Raw genomic sequence first — 22,098 nt, forward strand, 5'->3', positions numbered from 1 at the left:
CGCGCCGAGGGGCGGTGCCGCCGCTTTGTCCTGCGGGGCGGGGGGCGGCCCGGAAGTCGCCGCGCGCTGGCTGCGCGGCCCTTGTCCCCCAAGTGTCCTTTGTCCTTCCGGCTCCGGGACGAGCCCCCGGTGGCGCGGGGCAGCGCCGCTCGGCACCGGCGGCCGTTTGGTCCCCGGCAGCGGCGACACTTCCTCCTCCCTTTTTTTAGTTTCATCACTTGGTGTCTTTAAAATAGCGCCGCTCAGCTCGCCTAGAGGGGACCGGGGACAAAATGGAGGGAGCAGCCGTGAACGCGCGCCAGGACGTCGGTGTCCCCGGCGCGACCTGGCTGGGACAGGCTGGGGGGGGGCGTGCTCCGCCGTCCAAGGAGAGCAGCGCCCGCCGCGCGCAGTTTGGTTTCATTTTTTGATATTTGCTTACAATCTGGACTGAATCCTGCCGCGTGCAGTTCTGGCGCGAGGTCGTGTCCTGCGACGGCGACATCGCGGAACAGCGCTGCGCGGTGGCGAGCGGGGGCGGGGCGGGTTTTCAGCCGTCAGAATAAATCCCATGCAGTTTTCTTTAGCATTTAATTTTTCCTGTTCAACTTTGTGCCCCCTTTATTTATGCACCTTTACACGTCGCGTTTGGGCTTTATGTAGTGCAAGGGTACAGTCCGGTAGAGAATGCCAGTCTCGCAGAGCATGTCATTGTGCAAAGTCACGCTGCTGCTAATTATGCTGCCGCCTGGCGCGCAGTTAATGCTCAGTGTTGGCGATGATGATTTAATGTCAGCAGTCATTCCCTGAGCGTTTTCTTACTCTGTGTTAACTGAACAGTTTCTTACTCCTTATTTTCACGTTCATGTAATACCTTTTTGCAACCCCAGTAAAATACACAATGTATGATGTGTACTTCTGTGTGACATTTTTAAAAAATGAGTGTCTTTTTTGGAAATAGTTACAAACTCCATACTTTTCTAATATTTATTAGGGAATAGAAAAAGAGTAACCTTACCGGTGATATCCTGCCTTATGCTAACTATGCTTTGAACTCTAGGTCTGGAAGGTAGTAATGTTCCACAAAGGAGAGAGGAATTCTTCAGAAGTAATTGCTAATTATGTTGTAGAGAGAGGGAAACTGGAAAAGTACCAGGTAGAACACTACAAAGCCTTCCTATTTTATTTTTTATTGTGACTTTGAAAAACTGCTAAGGGAGACTTACTTGGGGTTCATTTCATTTGTCTTTGAAAAGTATTTTCCTGTGGATTTTTTCTTTATATTAAAAATTTTGCTTTCAGAAAAATTGCTTAATACTTTCATGGTTTTCTTTAACAGTTTATAGAGTCGAAAATAAAAATCTTTCTCACTCCTTTCTCCTCTAAGGTAGACACAACTAACAAATTGATGTATCTCTTTCCAAACTATTTTCTTTTTTTCTTCTTTTTCTCAAATATTACTACATAAATACATATATTATGTGTATACACACACATATATAATGTATATATATAAATTCTTAAAATATATGTGGTAAAAAGTGAAAGTCTCTGCGCCACACTTGCCCCAACACATATGTGTAAACATGTCTATTTGTGATACACGTACCGTGTCATTTGTATTCGTTACTTTTTGCCGTTTAATTCTTACCTTGGAAATCTTTCCAAGTACCTGTAGATTCACTCATTCATTTTAATGACTGCTTAGTAATCCTTAAACTATTTTCCCTCTGATAATTTCCATAGAAAGTTTTTTCTCACTAATCCAAAAAAATCCTTCAGTGGGCATCTTTATGCATATATCTTTGTGTACATGTTCAAGTATTTTCAAAGGATAGGTTTCTGGATGTAGAATAACTGATTCAAAGAGGTATACACAACTAAAAATGTTAACGCTTACTGCTAATTTGTCGTGCAAAAATACTACCAATTTACACTTCCCGTCAACAGTATATCAAGCTGGGCCTGGTGGCGTATTCCTGTAGTGCCAGCTACTCAGGAAGCTGAGGCAGGAGGGTCCCTTGAGTCCAGGAGTTGGAGGCTACAGTAATGAGCTAAGGTGGTGACACTGCACTCCAGCCTGGGTGACAGAGCGAGACCCTGTCTTTTAAACAAAGCAAAACCAAAAAAAAATAAAAATAAAAATAAACAAAGCAAAACCACGTAAAAGCAGTATATGAGAGTGATTGCTTCTGCACAACCTTTTCAACACACATGATCATGTTTTAGAATGTCTGCTGAATGTGATGGGTGAAAAATCGTATCTTACTGCTTTAACTTTCTTGATTATATTAATAGTATGGTTAAGCATTCCTTCAAATGTTTATTGGCCATTCTTTTTTTAGAATTAACTTTGTATAGCTCTTGTGCATCAAAAATTTGGGCCTCTGTGATTTTCTTATTAGTTTATAGCAACTCTTTACAATTATAGCTTTTAGCTCTTTCTCATATATGTAACAATTATTTTCTTCTAGTTCAGTTATTAATTTTGTTCATGGAGTTTTTCATTTCTCAAAAATTTTAACTCTTCTGTGGGGTCAAATCTGTGAATGTTTTCTTTTGTGGTTTTCAATCTTGTGTCTTGCTTAAGTAGGCATTTTTGACTCCCATAATACAAACATACTTTCATGATTTTCAAAGTAATCTTTACATGATCTCTTTCTCCTTCATAATTTTGACTACTTTTCTTCTTTCCTTAAGAGACCAACTTTTGGTGTTAGTAACCAAGTCTATTTTTTTTTTTTTTAAGGCTGGTCAAGTGAAGCAGAGGGAGCGGAGAAGGAACAAAGGAATCTGTAACTGATTGTGATCAATTACTTGTAAACACCACTGCACTCGGACCAACCTATTTTTAAATCTCATTTTCTAGTTTACATATTTTCTATTTACTTTGTGTCTATGCTGTTTTCTTTTTTCTAGCTTTTTGAACTGACTGCAGAGTTCACTGATTCTCCATCTTACTTGGTTTCTAATGAACGTAGTTCTGGCTATAAAATTTGCACTTCCTTGCACATTCCCTGCTTTTTGTGTGTGCTTTTGGTGGTGATTTTGCTGTTTAAAATGGCCCCAACCACACTGTTGAAGTGCTGTCTAGTGTTCTTAGTGCAAGGAGGCTGTGATGTGCCTTACAGAGAAAATATGTGATAAGCTTCGTTCAGTCATGAATTATAGCACTGTTAGCTATGAGCTCGATGTTTGTGAATCAACAATACGTAAGGTGTCTTTAAACAGAAGTACATATAAACAAGGTTATGTGTTGTTTGGTTAATCAAAATGTTGTGACCAGGGGCTTGCAGGAACCTAAGCCCATTTTTCCTCTAAGAGCAATCAGTGGTTCCGTATTTGTTAACTCAGTGTTGACAGCAACTTTAGAGAACATAACTCTGGTGAATAATGAGAATTGACTGTATATTTTTAACATGTTGTGGAGTGTCATCTGGTCATAGAGGTCAGTAAGAGTTTTGAAAAAGGCAAAACAAACCCCAGTCCCTTCTAGAATGACTTAGATGTAAACTAAAGTATTATGGCATTTATTTTGTTGTCGGTAAAACCTTAGTTAAATCTCTAAAGCTGTAGTGATTATTGCTCTCTCTAGAAGGAGAACACCGTGAGAATTTGAAACAGTTATTCTTACTGTCAGTTTCTGATGGTATGCTGTAATTTTAGTATTATTTTGTGACCTTTTCTAAATACAGCCATACGCTCTCATTGTTAAAATGGGAGATAATTATAGTAGGGTGGATTGAGCACTCAGTTTGGAGTCAGAAATTCTGAGGATGAGTCAAAACTATTAATACCTTAAAACGATTAATACCTATGTATAACCTTAAGCAAATCTCAACGGTTCTGACTTTCAATTTTCTAATCTGTAAAAATGGAGACAATAGCCAAGCTCACCTAACTCTGACCTCAGGTGGTCTAAGAGCTTTTCATTTAGTCCTCAGCACTGCGAGGGAGACACTACTCCCTCATTTTACAGAGGAGGAAACAGAGGCCCAGCGAGGTCAAGTGACTGGCTCAGGGTCACACAGCCGGAGAGAGCTGAGGTGGGACTCTGAGCCCAGCTTGCTGGCAAGAGGGGACCTTACCATCTGCCGTCTCCAACAATGGTGTAAATCCCAGGGCTAATAAAATGTAAGGTACTACTATTTTTGCCAGTAGGGTTAATATTTTTGAATGTTATTATTTGAAAAGGAATTTTCCCTTAAAATATGTGATTTTCAAAAAGTTTGTTGAAATCGTTTAGCATGCCGTTCGTTATTCACCCAGGGACTTAGATATTTTTTTCTTTTTAGGAAGACTCATATCTAATTTTAAATTGAAACTGAATTGAAAAAGAGGATTTTAAGTGGACATTTTCTTTACAACAATCCTTCGTGGGACTTGTTTTGCATTTAGAGTGGAAAAATTGTGTTTGTATTTGAGGGTGATTTTTCAAAGGCGTAAGACGTTAAGTCACAACCCAGAGAACTGTTTCACTGGCAGCAACATAAACTAATTAGATTTGAAAAAAGAAGAGATAAAAGGAGAAGAGGGTGAAAAACAGCAGCAGACAACCGGGGAGCCATTGACCTTCTGTGTAGACTAATAAACCGGCTTGGAAACTCTGCCCCTCCCTTGAAATGAAAGTTTCACACTGAGCTGAAACTACAGCTTTCTCAGGTGGGCTTCCTCGCTCACTCATTAGCTCATTCACTGATTGACTTAAAGATATTTTTTGGCGGGGCGTGGTGGCTCATGCCTGTAATCCCAGCACTTTGGGAGGCTGAGGTGGGAGGATTGCTTGAAGCCAGGAGTTCGGGGCTGCAGTGAGCTGTGATGACACCACTGCACTCCAGCCTGGGTGACAGAGCAATACACTGTCTCCAAGAATTAAAGAAAGGTACTTTCTGATCATCTGCTATGTGCTCGGCACTCCTCTAGGCCCAGAGGGTACGGTGATGGACAAGATAGATGCGTGTGGCCCCTCCTCTCAGGAGGCTGACTTTGAGCAAGAGACGGTGGGTAAAAGCAAGTAAAATAATCTGAGATGGTAGCAATGCGATGAACTGCCACTGTCTCGGTGCACGCTCTCTCTCTCTTTTAGATCTTTCACTCTGGGGGAAGCAAGGTACCATGTCGTAAGCAGCCTAGGGAGAGGGCCAGGTGGCGAGGAGCCGTAGCCTCCTGCCAGTAGACTGCAACAACCAAAGCCTGCCAGCAACCACGAGAGTGCGCTTGGAAGCGGATTCTCCGGCCTGGCGAGCCTGGAGATGGCCCGGTCCCCAGGAGAGACCTTGAGCCAGAGCCATCTAGCTTAGCTGCGCTGAGATTCCTGACCCTCAGTAACCGTGTGAGATGATAAATGCTTGTTTGAAGCTGCTAGATTTTGATGTAGTTTGTTAAGCGACAATAAAGAACTACAGTTCTAAACTCTCTTGTTCACCCATTCTGTTCATATCATAAACCTCCAACAATGGGATGGACCTGAACGTTCTTTTATGAGCTCAGAACCAGGCTGCAGAATATTGCTAAGGACACCCACAAAACAGAGCATATAGTTTTCATGTTCATCAGTGTCATTTTTTTAAAAAAATGAATTATTTATGTATTTATTTTAATGTGACTCACTGGTTGTAATCAATGTCATTTTGATCCTTAACACTGCCGGACAGTGTTTCCCTAGTGAACTCTCTCATTTTCAAGTATCAGCCCTGGCCAGGTGTGGTGGCTCATGCTAGTAATCCCAGCACTTTGGGAGGTCAAGGTGGGAGGATCACTTGAGCCCAGGAGTTCGAGACCAGTCTGGGCAATACAGCAAGATCCCATCTCTAAAAAAAAAAAAAAAAATTAGCTGGGCGTGGTGGCTTGCTCCTGTAGTCCCAGCTATTCAGGAGGCTGAGGCGGGAGGATTGCTTGAGCCCAGGAGTTAGAGGTTACAGTAATCTACACTCAAGCCTGGACAACGAAGCAAGACCCTGTCTCTAAAAAATAAGTAAATAAAAAAACACCATATTTTTTTCCATTCTGTGACATTACCTGTCAGTAAAAACCCTGCAGCATGCATAATATTTAAGTCTAGAATTTAATGTGACAACTTGGGTGAATCTCAGAAGGTTGAGTGAAAAAAGTCAAGACATTAACATGTCTACACTGTAGGTTACCATTGATATAAAATTCAGAACCAGCTAAATCTGTGCTCTAGGCGTTGGAGGGTGGGGTCAATGGGTGGGGGCAGGCAACAGAGCTGGGTGCCGGCGTGTTCTTGACTGGGGTGTTGGTTACAGGGGTGCATTCACTTTGTAAAAACTCATCTAGCTGTGCACTTACGATGTGTGCACTTTTCTGTCTGTATACTTCATTAAAGATTTATTTAAAAAAAAGATTGAACCTATATTGAATCCCATTCCCTTTACCTAATCTTAACCTCCTCATAATCTGTTTTGTCTAGTGATCTTTTTAGCTTTTTTTGTTGTTGTTGTTCTAAGACCTATCCAGTCATGAGTTGTATAACAATGTTTTGGGCAGTGATGGATTGCACAAATGACAATGAAGATTACAGTACCCATGAGATTACAGTACCGTGTTTTTACTGTACCTTTTCTATGTTTAGACATGTTTCAATACACAAATACTTATCATTGTGTTTGTCATTGCCTGCAGTATTCAGTGCAGTAAACATGCTGTACAGGTTTGTAGCCGAGGAGCAATAAGCTATACCTGATAGCCTGGGAGTGCAGTGGCTCCACCATCTAGTTTTGTGTGAGTCACTCTGTGATGTTTCACAGTGACAACATCACCTAATGATGCATTTCCCAGAACATTTCTCCATCCTTAAGCAACACATGACTGACTGTACTTTATTTTTGTTTATTTATTTATTTTTCTGTTTTGAGGAGAAATGAGGTCAACATTTCTTTTTATTTTCTTTCAGTCTCTGGCACTTTCCATCAAAACTTTGAGGCAATTCATATACATTGTTAATCACTAATGGATTAAATTATTAGTTTAGCATTCTGTGTCTTTGAGACGTCAATCTAGGTATAGAGGGATCTACCACAAGGGTTAAAATGTGGTTTCTGTCTTTTAGGAGCTTAAAATCAGCATTTGCCATGATGGCCATTCAGAAGCGATCACATTCAGTCATGCATGTGCCTCACGCTGACCGGCTGCAGCCCCGGGATTCCGTCACATGCCCTCTCATCCATCCTACTCGTCAGCATTTACTGAGACCTTACTATGTCTCGGAGATTTCCCTAACAGCTATACAGTCAACTGTCCCACAGTGCCCTGTACCGCGTTGAAAGGCACAGGTTACTGAACTTGGAGTAACAATGACAGTTACATTTGACTTTGCATGTGCGGGCCAGGAACCACATGGGAGGCTGGGGCAGGATGTGGGCAGGAGGAAGCCCAGAAGTTGGGGACCCCATGGGGTACTTAACAGGCCCAGCACAAAATGTGTTCCTCCAGCTCCTGGGAGCATCTTGAAGGACAAAGGCTGCATTTTGGCTCTGGAGGTGAGGCGTGGGGTCCTGGAGAGCACCGGGACCTTCCAAACACCCCCTTGTGGGCATTTTCTAGCTGCGACCCTCGTGGCCCCGCTGGTTCCTCCTCTTCCCTTTCTGCACAGTCCATCAACGCTCCTCCTCGTCACCACCAAGACACGAGATTGCAGCAGGAAGGACATGTGATTCCAGGGAGTTGCTGCTGAACTAATATGTGAAATCTCAAAAAATAGCCAGAGTGAGTAATTCTAATTCATTTAAACAAACGTACACCCCTGAATATATGTGGACACCATGTCATACTTTGGGGCTCATTGGAAAGGTGTCAAAATGAAATCATTAACAACTGGGGTCAAAAGTTAAGGTTTTCTGTTGCATTATTTCTTGCAGCCTTGTAGAAAGACTCTAAAACTGAAAGCATCTATTTTTCCCCCAGCTTGTGAACTGTTCATGCGATGTTCATTTCCTTGGCAATACAAGGCATTTGAGATCCATGATTTATTAACAGAAAGGTGTATCGCCTGTTCTTCTCCTTTGAGCAGAGATAATCAGCCATTACAGAACAGCCTCTTTCTCACCTAAGATGCAGCCCTGTTGAGGTTAGCGTAAGCTCATATCAATAAAATAAAACTTATTTTAAAGGAGGAGAATGCTACAGTATTTTCACTGCATGAACACTGTATATGTGTATTTACACATTGGACCTAACTTTCCAAATCCAGTGTGTTAGTATTGGCACTCGCTTATGTAGACCATGATCAAAGAACTGTGAATAATCTCGCTCTATCTTGATACTCAGGTGGCATTATGGGAAGCATTTAAAACCACACCTTTTCCTCATTAGTACCGTGGTAAAAGAAATAAAATGAAGAAAATTTTTACAAAGTTATAAATATAAAAAAAAAAAGAATAAAATCCCCCCTTTTTCAGTGCAAGCACAAGTGCTGAGGGCAACAAATTGCGCTCCCTAGTGGCCGATTTGAGTAATTATCATTGCAATATTAATTGTAAGAGTAAAAACAAAGTTACAAAAACCCACTGTATATTTAGGTTGCTGTGAGAAGATTGCATATATTTCTGCCATCTTCTTTCTTTCTTTCTTTCTTTCTTTTTTTTTTGAGACAGAGTCTCGCGCTGTGTCGCCTGGGCTAGAGTGCAGTGGCATCACCCTAGCTCACAGCAACCTCAAACTCCTGGGCTCAAGCGATCCTCCTGTCTCAGCCTCCCGAGTAGCTGGGACTACAGGCCTGTGCCACCATGCCCGGCTAATATTTTTCTATTTTTAGTAGAGACTGGGTCTCGCTCTTGTTCAGGCTGGTCTCGAACTCTTGACTTCAAGTGATCCTCCCACCTTGATCTCCCAGAGTGGATTACAGGCATGAGCCAGCATGCCTGGCCCATCTACTTTCTTTATACTATTTTTAAGCTTTTTGTTGGAAAATAAAACACAAATGCAGAAAATCTCACAAGAACAAACGTATAGCTTAATGAAGACAAACACCTTTGTAACTACCATCCAGGTCAGGAAATAGAATTTTGCCAGCCACTGAGATCTTCCACACGCCCAGCCCATTCATGTCCCAGTCCCACCCCCTCAACCCCCAAAGAACAAGACAAGACACAACCACTTGCGTGTGTTTCTTCATCATTCTTTTGCCCACGTGAACACCTGGGACTCCACAGTTGTCCGTTTAAAAAATTCGGTATGATTTTAAGTCTCTGAATCTGCAGGTTTTCCTGCTATTTCTCATTCTTACAATCTCTCTGTTGAAAAACCCAAGTCCTGTGACTTGTGATAATTCCCACAGTCTGGATTTTGCTGACAGAATGTTCTTGGTGCAGTGCAACGTGTTCTGGGTTTCGTACAATTTGGCAGCTGGATCTTGAGGTCTGAAGACCCAGCTGCAGTCCCTTTGGCAGGATTATAGGTCATGATTTGATCTTGAGTCAGGAAGCACAAAACATCTGGTTGACTCTCTTGTTACGTTAACAGTCATTGATGCTTAAGGCCTAATCCATTAATTTATTGGGAATTGCAAAATGGTAATATTCTATTAATGATTCTATCATTTCTTTTTCATTTGTTTGTTGCAATACTTTCATAAAGAGATACTTCCTTTCATCTACCATTTCGTTACCCAGTGGTACAATTCATGTAGGGAAGGCAGAGAAAATATACTTAATTCTTTTCTATTATTTACAAGGTCTTCAAGGTAAAAAATTCGTTTCCTTACATCCTACAAATGTGATTTTTTTTTTGAGACAGGGTCTCACTTTGTTGCCCGGGCTAGAGTGCTATGGCATCATCATAGCTCCATGTAACCTCAAACTCCTGGGCTCAAAAGATCCTCCTGCCTTAGCCTCCCCTAGTAGCTGGGACTATAGGTGCGTGCCACCACACGTAGCTAGTTTTTTAAAAAAATTTTTTGTAGCGAAGGGGTCTTGCTATTGCCCAGGCTGGTCTCGAACTCCTGGCCTCAAACGATCCTCCCACTTTGGCCTTCCAAAGTGCTAGAACTTCAAGCATGAGCCACTGTGCCTGGCCACCCCCGGTCTTTATTTTGACATCTCAAAAACTCTATTTATGCCAGGTTCATTTTCCCTGTAAAAAGAGGAGGGGAAAAACATGACCACATGTTGACATGGTTGGCACATAGTAAATAACATTTTATAATGCCTACTTAGTAAAATTCAACCTGCAAACTCTGTGAACTCTCTTGCACATATGAGTTGGAGAATTTCACATTTATGACCCACTATCCAGTCTTTGTGGTTGTTGTTGATGGTGGCGGTGAGGACAGCGGGGAAAAAGAAAGCTGACTTTCTCCCTCCCATTAGCCTAGACCCGTTCCCCAACCTCAGTGCTGTTGACATTTTGGGTTGGATAATTCTGTGTTGGGTGCGGGGCTATTTGTACCAGCATCCATGGACTCTACCTCCTAGATACCAGCAGCACTCTTATTCCCTGTTGTGACACCAGAAATGTCCCCAAACATTGCCAGATGTCCCCTGAAGACAAAATCACCCCTGGTTGTGAACCCCTGCCCCAGATGCTGCTATTTGGACCCTCGTGGATTCAATATATTGTAATTTCAAGCAGTTAACCCCTAAGTAAAAGGAACGTATTGCAAAGTACAAAGTGCAAACTAATGATGTCTCATCTTCAAGTAGTGTTACAATTCCGTGAAAGGAAATCTGCAGCTGAGAGCTAACTTTGTAACAATTACCTCTATTATAATAATAGCTAATATTTGTAATAATAGCCAACGTAGTGTAACATAATACTCAGATAATTCACAAAACATTTTTCACTTAGACTATTAAGTGAACTAAGTAGGGATGATTAAATCTTCCCATTCTGTGGATGAGAAAGCTGAGGCCCAAAGTGGTGAAGTATCTTGCACAAGGTCAGAATAACAGGAAGCAGCAGGATAAATGACCAGGATCTCATCTTCATTAACTGAGTCTCGGGTCATGTCTACCCTTAAGGCACAAGTAGAACCACACACACACACACACACACACACACACACACACACACATATGCATGTTGACACATATGCATGTTCACACATACACCATTTCTTGTTGCTAAACCTTTGGGATGGTTCTTAAAATTTCCACATTGTTTAATTTTATTTCAGGAATAAACCAGGCATCCGCCGTTAGAGGAGGGTCATGATGTCATCGCACATCTTACCACCAGATGTCGCCACAGTACACGTACCCGTTTCTTCATTGGCGAATTCCTCATTTACTAAATGGTCGTTCAGCTAATTTACATTAAGAGTATCATGCAACTCGAAACAGCCGAAGAACACCGGGAAGATTCACAAGATGAAGAGGGTGATGTTACGAGAACGTCAAGGAAATAGGAACCACGGTAAAAAGGGATTTTTTCCCCCCACTTTGTGGTCCACTTTACATAAACCAGAAAGGCAAATGCTTGGCCTTGGCCATGATCCTTTTTGGCAAACAGAAACTCCTACTGTTTTTCCCGTTGTGATTTTCAAAGGATGTAGGTGTAAATTTTTTTAAGGCCCTTTAAACATTGCTTTCGGATTCCTAAGCACTTGCGTTTAATTCAGAACAGCGTTGGGAGATGGAGGGTGGGGTTGGGGTGCAAAGGGTGTTTCTACTTTGAGGAAGCTTAGAGTCTACCAGAAACATCCTTGTTAAAGCAAAGTCTACAAGGCAGCTGAGGATCAAGGAGCAAATGACGTTTCAGATGGTCAGTGCTGTGGGGCAGGTCTGAGATGAGGACGGAGAGCAGGTGTTTATGAAGGATCCTTAGGCTCAGCACCTGAGCAAGGGAGGGGACAGAAGCAGGAGGGGCGGAGGGAGAAGCTGAGCTGTGATGCAGGCCAGTGACAGCCTTGGCCAACGCCGGGGAGCCCTGCCACAAGAATGGCCCTGCAGAGTCATCTCCAGCTGGGCTGAGATGACCAGGCCTGTATATGCCCTCATTTCTCAGCGGGGGAGGTGGGCTGCTCCAGGAAAGCGGTGAGTATTTGAAAGTGAATATTGACATACCGATACTAAATGAAAATGGCCTGCCTTGAGTATTATTGACGTTTTTATGCTGGTAACATAGGTGAGTGATCACCGGATCATTCGCTGGTCACCAGTTCACGGAGACCATAACCATAAAGGACATGGAAGTAGGTGATTTGACCTTCTGAAGGTCAAGACCAATCCAAAGCCAGATTCGGGCCAAATACTGAAATCAAAGCTCAACTTGAGCGGGTCTCTAACCTTTTGACCTGGAAATCCCACGTCTAGGAGTCTATTCTAACTGTAGTGGACACACACGGGCTGTGTCCACATCCATCCTCGTGCGGACAGCATCCCCTTTCCCTTGGGGAATTGTCACCTTGGGCTAGGAGGCTCTCTGCTGCAGAGTCCCATGGCACGTGAGCAGCAGGGACAGTAAGTCCTCATTTGAGGGGGAATCAGAAGGGGGTATCACAGTGTCCTCCATTGGCTACATGAAGTTGTCACTGTGGGAGGGAGGGAGCCAAGTGGGCCCGGATGGAAGGGGGGGAAGGAGGTATCACAGGGGAAGGGGCAGATGCAGAGAGACGGGAGGCAGGCGAGGGCAGGGCGTGTTAGAGGAAGCCTACCCAAGAGGATTGGTCATGTGCAGGCTGTCCTTCTCCTGTCGTGCTCATTCATGTGGAAGGTGGAGGGGTGGATGGAGTTGGTGGAAAGAAGGTGGGAAGAGGGAAAGATTGTCATGCAGTTTGTCTCCAAGGCTGTCATATCTTCCATGGCTCTGGCTGTTGCCACCTCCAGATTCAATCTGACTTTGCAACCGGCCAGTCACGAGAAGCAGGACCCCCACCTGGCTCTCTGGTTTCTCACTTGCTTCCCCAGGGCCTGTTTCTTGCTGCTGAAACACCGTGGGTAAAGGGCACCATGTCTTGCTGTCTTCCTCACTTGAATTGATTGCACAGAATCAGTAACGTCTTAGAGATCGTACTGATTGATCTCAGAAGTAGCCATGGTTTCTGCCATATTGTTTCCGATAATGTGAAGTCACACATACCCCTCTTGAGGTTCAAAGATAATGGACACACTGGAGAAGGTGAAAATGAGCTGTAAGCATTTGTCGCTGCTTTGAAAAGAAACTTGTTAATTAATAATTGATTCATTAATTAATTTTTATTTCAGTAGATTTGGAGGGTACAAGTGTTTTTTGTTTACAGGGATGAATTGTATAATGCTGAAGTCAGGGCTCTCGGTGTACCTGTCAGCAGGACAGCGTATATCATACCTGACAGGTGGATTCTTATCCCTCACCCCCTCCTCCGCGCTCCTTAGTTTTCAATGCCCATTACACCACTTTATGACTATATATACCCATTGTTTAGCTCCTACTTGTAAGTGAGAACTTGTAGTATTTTTTCCATTCCTGAGATACTTCACTTAGGACAATGGTTTTTGATTCTATGCAAGTTGCTGCAAGAAACATTATTTCATTTCTTTTTATGGATGAGTAGTACTCCATGGTGTGTGTGTGTGTATATCTCACATTTGCTTTATCCACTCATCAGTTGGTGGACATTGGGTTGGTTCTAGTTCCTGGCTGTTATGAATAATGCTGCTTTGAACATTTATGTTCAAGTAATTGTGTGGATGTGTTTTCAGTCTAGGAATGGAATTGCTGGATCATATGGTAACTCTAGGTTTAACATTTTGAGGAATTGCCAAACTGTTCTCCAAAGTGTACCATTTTTAAATTCTCCGCAGCAGTATATGAAAGTTCCAATTTCTCCACATCCTCACCAACATTTGTTATTTGCCTTTTTTTTTTTTTAAGATGGGGTCTTGCTCTGTCACCCAGGCTGGAGTGCAGTGGCACCATCATAATTCACTGTAACCTTGAACTCCTGAGCTCAAGCGATCCTCCTACCTCAGCCTCCCAAGTAGCTAGGACTACAGGCATGGGCCATCACATCTGGCTAATTTTTCTTATTTTTTGTAGAGATGGGGTCTCACTATGTTGCCCAGGCTGGTCTCAATCTCCCAGCCTCAAGTGATCCTCCTGTCTCTGCTTCCTGAAGTGCTGGGGTTACAGGTGTGAGCCACCACACCTGGCCATAAGGGTTCTTCATATGTTTGAGTATAAGTCCTTTATCAAATACATGAGATGCCAATATTTTCTCCCAGTCTGTGGGTTGGCCTTTCATTTTCTTGATGGTATCCTTTGAAGCAGAAAAGTTTTTAACTTTGATGAAGTCCAATATATCTATTATTTTCTTTTGTCACTTGTGCTTTTGGTGTCATATCTAAGAAGGCTTTGCCCAACCTAAGGGCACGAAGCTTTACTCCTACGTTTTCTCCTATGAGCTTTGCAGTCTTAGCTTTTACATCTGGGTCCATGATCCATTTGGAGTTTTCTGGTTATGGTATAAGGAAGAGGATATCCAATTGTCCCTGTACAACTTGTTGAAAAGATTATTCTTCCCCCACTGAATTGTCTTGGCACCCTTGTCAAAAATCAGCTGATAATCAAAGTTAGGGTTTATTTCTGGACTCTCAATTCTATTCTGCTCATCTGTCTGTCCTTATGCCGGTACTGTGCTGTCTGATTACCCTGTACTAAGTTTTGAAATTGAGAAGTGTGAGTCCACCAACTTGGTTCTTCTTCCTCAAGATTGTTTTGGCTGTTCTAGGTTCCTTCCATGTCCATATGAATTTTAAGATTAGTTTGTAAAAAAAAAAGTCCGCTGGGATTTTGATAGGGATTGCATTGAATCTGCAGATTAATTTGGGAAGTATTGTCTCATATTAACGATATTGATTCTTCCAATCCATGAACATAGGATTTTTTTCCTATTTATTTAGATCTTCTTTAATTTCTTTCAGCAATGTGTTGCAATTTTCAGAGCACAAGTTTTGCACTTATTTTGTTACCTTTATTCCTAAGTATTCTATTCTTTGCGATGCAATTATAAATGGAATTTTCTTAATTTCATTTGTGTACTGTTCATTGCTAGTGTTTAGAAATACAATTGAGTTTTATACATTAATCTTGTACCTCGCAACCTTGATGGATCTATTTATTAATTCTAACAGTGTTTTTAGTGGATTCCTTAGGCTTTTCTATATGCAAGATTATGTCATCTTCAAATAGAGTCAGTTTTGCTTCTTCCTTTCTAATAGATGCCTTTTATTTCTTTTTTTATTTGTTTGTTTTTGCCTAATTGTCCTCCCATCAGATTTTTAGGGCTGTTGTTACCATCTGGATTGGTTGAGTCCTTGATATGCCAAATGTTACACATTTGGAGTCATGGGCTGAGATTTGGGTTTCTGGGCTGAGCAGAGCTTTTCTTTTAATAAGCTGATGGGCTCTATCATAGTGGGGGTATCAGCGTTTCTCCCAAGCTCTGCTAATTAATGCTTCAGTGGAGGCGTGATCTGCAGTCAGTTGCCTTCACAGTCAAAGCAGAGGGTCTCCCCTCTGAACCCCCAAAGGCACACGTACCCTGCAGTCCCCTGGCGAGGTGTCCCCATCCCTGTCTTTGCCTTCAGCCATCTCAGTCTTCTTTTTCAACACTCTCTGCTAGTCCCTGCTGCTCGACAGTTTGCAAGGCACCCAGCTCCTTTTTTCTGAACACTTAAAACACATTGGAACATTTTTAAAACTTTTCACAGTGGAGAAATGTGGGTGTATTCTCATTTTTGACTCCCAGGAAAGATGTAGGACTAGAGAGATGCTGATGTAACTGAGTCTCCATCATGCACACGAACACACACACACACACACACACACACACACACACACACACACACACGCAGTTGAACAAAGAGCAGAAACCCTCCCTGACTGTAATGGGAGGTGGAAAGAATGTTCTATTCTGTCATTCTGCTTTCTGCACAGACCTCCCTGCTGGGACGTGTGCAGGCAGCAGGCCCAGGGCTGGAGGAAGGACGCCCCAGGGAGCGGCCGGACAGCCTGGGCGCTGGCATTCCCAGCTGCCCGAGAGCGGGGCAGAGTGGCCACCTTCTCCTTCGCTGCCTGGGCATCTCGCCCTCCAGCACAGTGGCGAGCAATAGACCAGGGGTGGTGACTTTTCTGGCACTGACAGTTGCTGGGCTGAGCTGCTGGCTCTCTCCCTTCAGCTCTCTTGCCAGGCAGAATTCAGATCGGTATCTCTGAAGTGCCACCGCGCGGGGCAGAGCGGGTGTGGCACATCCATCACAGGCAGCACGCTGCGTCCCCTGTCTCAGGGTCAGTGGCGATCAGCTACGGGGATGAGTGGGCAGAGGATCTGCTGATCTGTTTGTTTTCCTGCTGGTCCCTGGCGAGAGCTTGTTTGCCTGCCAGTCTCTGCAGCTAAATCGATCACGTTGCAATCCGCCGTCTGACAGGGGGGCGAGCTTTTTATCCGACCTGTATATGTCATGATAATATTGCGAGCACTTGAGGAAGACTTAACTGTTCAGAAAGAAAGAACTCTCGCTTCCGTCATCACCTCACTTCCCCTCAGGTCCTGAGAGGTTGATTTGTCTCAGAGGGACAAGAAGAGGGGTCACCGCCACCCCCAACCGTCACCATCAGTCCCTCACCATCAGCAGAATGTCACTTCCCTGCCCCTCAGTGCAGGGTCTCCCACGCACAGGTGTGGTGGCCTCTGTTTTCCATTGACGTCCGGGAGTAAAACCATACATGGTTGTACGAATTGTCACACTCTTGAATTCAGTGCTGCTAGAACTTTCTGCAGTGACGGAAGTGCTCCGTGTCTGCACAGTCTAATACGCTTGCCGCTAGCCCGTGTGGCTAATATGTGCTTGACATGTGGCTGTTATTCCGAGGAACTGAATTTTTAATTTTATTTAATTTAAATTTAAGGAGTCATATGTGGTTAGTGGCGACAGCAGGGGACAGCACAGCCCTACATAGAAAACACAGAGACAGACACCAAAGGCCTCCCGTGTCGAAGACATGTCTATTCCCAGAACAGCGTTGCAATACAAAAAGGCATCATCTTGAAAAGTTTGCGAGAATAAATAAATTAAAGTAAGTCTTTTTTTTTTTTTTTTTGCTAATGAGGATGAAAAGTGTCAATCCCCCTAAAAAAAAATTTTTAAGCACCAGGAAAAGGTCTCATTGCAATGAAAAAAATTCAGAATGTTTAAAAGAAAAAAAATCTGACTTTCCCCCCCCACCTAAAAATAGGATCTTAAAATTTTACCACCAAAATAAAAGGGTTTTTGAGATTGTGGAAATAATATGTTAAGAGGAATTATAGTTATAAATGGCATGAGAGTTTGGATTGATCTCAATAGTCTCTTTCTTGCTAATGGAAGCTTCTTTCATTTGTCAGGAAAACTTTGACAAATAAAGTGGTAAAACTCTGCTCCAATAACTCAGATATATAATATGTGAGTTGGTGACGCTGGTGGTTCTCAGCCCTGCTGGTACATTTGAACCACCCGGGCATCTTTGAACAAAACACTGGTGCCTGGGCCCCCTCCCCAGAAATTCTCATTTAATTCTAAGTGGTCCAGGCTGAGCCCAGACCGAACTTTCTAGGTGATTCTAATCACTAATGACTAATCTATCTAATCACCACCAGGCGGTTCCGATGTGCAGGCAAGATTGAGAACCCCTGGTCTAGAAGGCAAAGCCGTGTCTCTGGTTGTCCCGATCTGCTAATAGCATTAACTGAGATACAGACTCTAAAACTGGCTTAAAGAAAAATTCGAGAGTCCTGCATTTTATCTTACCTCCTTGCATGTGGGAGGGGAGGGATAATCACCCCCTTCTTGCCTAATGCAAGAAAACTCACAAGTGTTTAGAAAACTGAGAGGGCAATTGTAATGGTATTACTACCAGGGAAACAATTAAAGGCGATGATCAGTGTTATAAATATTTTAAAGAATAAAGGTCATTTTCAAAACGATCTCCGAAATCCCAGGATCTCAGGAGCTCATTTGCTTAGAAGTAATACTTGCAAGGGGCTATGGTTTGAATGACCCCTCCAAAAACTCATGTTGAAACTTAATTGGGGTTGTAAGAGTGTTGAGAGGTGGGATCCCTTAAGAGGCTATTAGACGATGATGAAGGCTCCACGCTCGTGCGTGGATTCATGCCATTATCAAGGGAGTGGGTTAGTTGTCACGGGAGTTGGGCCCCTTCTTTCTCTGTCTCTTGCACGTTCGCTCTCTGCCACGTGATGCCTTCTACCAAGTTCTGACGTGGCAAGAAGGCCCTCACCAGATGTAGACCCTCAACCTTGGATCTCCCGGCCTCCAGAACCGTGAGAAAGAAATTTCTGTCCCTTATATGTTGCCCAGCCTGTGGTACTGTGTTATAGCGGCAGAAAGTGACCGAAGGTGGTTTAGGATGCAGAACAGCATCTGCTTTTTCCAGCTTCAGCAAAAGACAGCATGCTTTCCTCCTCCTCGTCTCCAGATGATCTCTCTCTCCGGGCATTCGAACAGCCTGCAGTTTTCAAGGCTAAGTGCTTGAATTCCATCAGTGAGCACCGAGACAGTGGATGAAAAGTAAGCTGAGATGCTGAAAATTTTAAATATGGATTTTTTTTTTTTTTGGAGACAGAGTCTCACTCTGTTGCCCGGGCTAGAGTGCCATGGTGTCAGCCTAGCTCACAGCAACCTCAGACTCCTGGGCTCAAGCGATCCTCCTGCCTCAGCCTCCCGAGTAGCTGGGACTACAGGCATGCGCCACCATGCCCGGCTAATTTTTTCTATATATATTTTTAGTTGTCCAGATAATTTTTGTTTCTATTTTTAGTAGAGACGGGGTCTCACTCTTGCCCAGGCTGGTCTCGAACTCCTGACCTCGAGCGATCCACCCGCCTCGGCCTCCCAGAGTGCTAGGATTACAGGCGTGAGCCACCGCGCCCGGCCAAATATGGATTTTTTTTAAATAAACAAGGGCAGAGAGGAGTACGAAGTGGAGTTTGGGGCTTGCAATGTTTTGCAGTTGCAGTGTAGACCTGTTCGTTCACGGAGGTCTGGTCTGGAACTAACCGTTTTGCCATGGAGTTTGCAGCGTGTACGTGGAAGCATCACTTTTGTGGCTGTTTCCCACCCCGGACCTTTCAGAAAGGTTCAGGGAGTCTGTGACTAGAGAAACCAGGACATACCCATCCTTAAAGATCCGTATTGATGAGATATCACTGCCTCTCTGGATAAGGCTGCTCCCATGGCTGCTACTTCTTAGAATTGAACAAGTCTTCCATAGGTTAACTTTGACCCTTCCTTTGTAGCTAACGTATATATTTTTCTGTGTTAGCTCCTGTGGAGACAGTGAGTGACCAGCTACATCCTTTCGATAGTAAACAAGCTGCTTTTAAATCACCAGTGACATTTTTCCAAAGCCAAACACCTGCAACTTTTCTTACTACTTATTTCTCCAAGTGCCTGCTACATGTCAGGCATTGTACTAAGTACTTCACACAAACTATTTCATTGAATCCTTCAACAGTCCTATGAAGCAGGTAGCATTATTCTCATTTTACTAATCAAGAAACTGAGGTTTAGAGAGATGAAGTGTTTTTTCCAGCTTCAAAATACTAAATGTGCTGGGCACGGTGGCTCATGCCTGTAATGCCTGCACTTTGGGAGGCTGAGGCAGGAGGATCCCTTGAAGCCAGGAGTTCAAGACCAGCCTGGGCAACATAGCCAGACCCCTTCTCTACAAAAAATTAAAAAAATAAATAATTAGCTGGGCACAGCGGTGCTGGTCTGCCGTCCTAGCTACTTAGGAGGCTGAGGCAGGAGGATCACCTGAGCCCAGGAGTTTGAGGGCTATGATCACACCACTGCAGTCCAGCCTGGACAACTGAGACAGGGACCCCGTCTCATTAAAAAAACAAGAACAAAAACCCCAAAACTGTCAGAGGCCAAAATCCGCTCAGGCCCTGCAGACTCCACAGGCTCTCTGTGCCGCCTTGCCATGCGTAGGTTCCAAGGACGGGAGGTCAGAGAGGGGCCCCACTGCAGTCATTTTTCTGCAGTACATGAGGGAACAGGCTCTGAAAACCACTTGCATGTGAGTGCAGAGATCCTTAGGCTGGGGATCGCCCCATTTGCATAAGCGCAGGCCTTGGTGCCCCACCGCGTGGCTGCGTGAACTTCCCTGGACCCTGGGATGTGGCAATGACCCAGACAGACCAAGATCCCCGCCCCCCACTGGCATTTTGGAGCAAAGGGAGACCATTAACGAGGGAAGTGAGTACAACGCACGCGTGTCCGATGGCAGTAAGTGCTCGGGTGGGCAGAGGTAGCAGGAAAGGGGGCTGGGAAACATTGGGGAGGGACGAATTTGTCAGGAATGGCGTGTCTGGGGGAAGGCGGGGGAAGCAGGAAGTGCCAGCCCTAAAGCAGATGCCCGGCACGTGGTCCGGGAGGCCAGTGTGGCAGCAGCAGAGTGGGCGGGGCCGACAGGGCACAGGGGCAAGGTCAGGTGGGGACCGCAGGTCCCTGTAAAGGTCTATGGCTTTTCTCTAACCAAAGGGGAAATGCCCTGGAGGGTTTTAAGCGGTGGGTGACAGGATTTAACCAGATCGCTCTGAAAGCCGTGTTGGGAACAGACTGCAGGGGCCCGAGGACGGAGCAGCGGACCCGTTAGGAGGCTACTGCAGTGACCCAGGTGACGGATGACCGTGGTGGCAATGGGGGAGACAAAAAGTAATCGGGTTTGGGGTATACATATTTTGAAGGTATAGCCAACAAGATGTCCTAATGAACTGGATGTGCGGGGTGAGAGAAGGAGAGTTGGGGATGGTAGCAGTGTCTTCGCTCTGAGCAACTGGAAGAATAAAGTCGTCTCAAATGGACACAGGGAAGACGGTCGAAAGGCCCAGCAAGGGGAGAATCAGGGGCTCAGTGAAGCCGGAGACCCCCGTTAGCTACCCAAGCGAGGGGCTAGGCTGTTGGGTGGTGGGCGTGGAGCCCAGGGGAAAGGTTCTTGCCAAAGATAAAACTCTGAGAATCGTCATGATTTCTGTCATCTCCATATGCAGCTGTCAGATGCCTAGTGTTTGAAGCCAGGGGGCAAGATGAGATGTCCCAGCGTTGAGTACAGATATGCAAGAGAGAAGGTCCGAAGCTTGAGCCCTGGAGCGCGCTGACAGTTAGAGATGAAGGGTAGGAAAGAGAACCAGCAACAGCGCTTGAGAGGGGGTGTCTGGGAATGGAGGGGGAGATCCAGGAGCGTGTGGCATCCTGGAAGCTAAGAGAAGGTTCAAGGAGAGAGCGTCACGTGTCACTGGCAGGCCACGCAAGAAGAGGGCTAGAGCTGGGCTTGGTGGCACGTGCCTGTAACTCCAGGTTCCCGGAGGCTGAGGCAGGAGCACGGCTTGGGGCTGGGCGTTCCAGGCTGTGTATAATCACTGCAACCAGCCAGCCCCTCTCCTAAGGAGAAGAAGATGGCTGATGGGTGACCGTGGTGGAATTCACTAGTGACCTGAGGAACTATTTAGTAGTCAATTCTTTCAAGGAGTCTTGCTGTAAAAGAAGAAAGAGAACTAAAGTGGAAGCCAGAGGGGGATGTGAAGAGATTGTTTCTGAGATGGGAGAAATACCATATGTTTGTGAGCTAACGGGACTAATTCACTAGAGGGAGAAAACAGCTGCTAGAGCAATGTCCTCGAGGAAGCGAGAGGGGTTGAGCCCCTGTCCTGCGGAGGGGCTGGCCAGGGCAGGACGGGGCAGCGTGGCCACAGCCACAGGGGGGAAGGAGGCCGTGTGCGTTGGCTCAGGCTCAGGGGGGTGGGTGCAGCGCTGGGGAGAGCGTGTAGGAGTTCTTTTCTTGTCACTCGGATGTTCTTGGTGACGTAGGAAGCGAGGTTGCTGAAGGGGAGGGTGGAGTGGAGGTGTTGGAGGTTTGGGGAGAGAAGAGAAGGTATAAAATCATCACCTGGGAGAGTGGGCGGGAGAGAGAAAAGCCTAGATAATATGTTTGTGGGGTGTCATTCAGGGCCCGCTTGGCTTTATCACAGATTTAAAGGCTGGCTAGAGAGAGTGACTGGGCGTTTTTCTCCAACCATCATGAGACGCAGGACCAGAGTGGGTGGAGAGTCAGACTTAGCCAGTGTTGTGGTTTCAGCAGGGGACAGCCTTAGGGAGAGAGGGGGGCAAGGGAGTCGAAGGT

The 22,098-nt window shown here is 44.7% G+C and overlaps 1 long non-coding RNA gene across 1 annotated transcript; it reads left to right on the top strand.

Moving 5' to 3' along the window:
• The first annotated feature begins 4,928 nt into the window (after positions 1-4,928).
• Positions 4,929-11,227, top strand: LOC123627555. Its single transcript, XR_006731341.1, has 3 exons — positions 4,929-4,979; positions 7,049-7,704; positions 11,111-11,227. It is a non-coding gene; the product is annotated as an uncharacterized LOC123627555 (long non-coding RNA).
• The last annotated feature ends 10,871 nt before the right edge of the window (positions 11,228-22,098 follow it).

This window comes from Lemur catta, chromosome 25 (assembly GCF_020740605.2).
Source record: "Lemur catta isolate mLemCat1 chromosome 25, mLemCat1.pri, whole genome shotgun sequence".
NCBI lineage: Eukaryota > Metazoa > Chordata > Mammalia > Primates > Lemuridae > Lemur > Lemur catta.